The following is a 427-nucleotide window of genomic DNA, read 5'->3' as shown; positions in this document are numbered from 1 at the left end:
ATATTATTTATAGATTTATGATGCCAAGATTTTGAGGGTTATATATATAAATAGATAAGAATTATGTGATGTGTATGTAAATCTCCCTAGAGTTTTGCCATATGTTTAAATATTCTCTTGAAAGTACTGTATCTTGTAAATTAGATTTGTCTCATTTTATTTATTTTTTATTTTTAATATTTTTATGATGATTCAGACAAAATGAGTCAAAAATGTATTAAAAATGTGAAAGTCTGACTCAACTTTTCTCACGGATAAGATAACGCTAATAAAATAGCTTAAAGTTCTTTTATATCTCCATTTGTCTTTTGTAAGAACTCCACAGCAATTCAATTTAATTACAGTTTTCACCCATTGGAGTTATGCAATTAGATCAAAATGTGAGAAATTGGATAAGTTTGTAAAATTCATCATCAAAGTTAAATAA

The sequence above is a fragment of the Phalaenopsis equestris genome, unplaced genomic scaffold (genome assembly GCF_001263595.1).
Source record: "Phalaenopsis equestris unplaced genomic scaffold, ASM126359v1 Scaffold000180, whole genome shotgun sequence".
Lineage (NCBI taxonomy): Eukaryota > Viridiplantae > Streptophyta > Magnoliopsida > Asparagales > Orchidaceae > Phalaenopsis > Phalaenopsis equestris.
The sequence above is the reverse complement of the archived record's forward strand: the minus strand, read 5'-3'. Positions refer to the sequence as shown.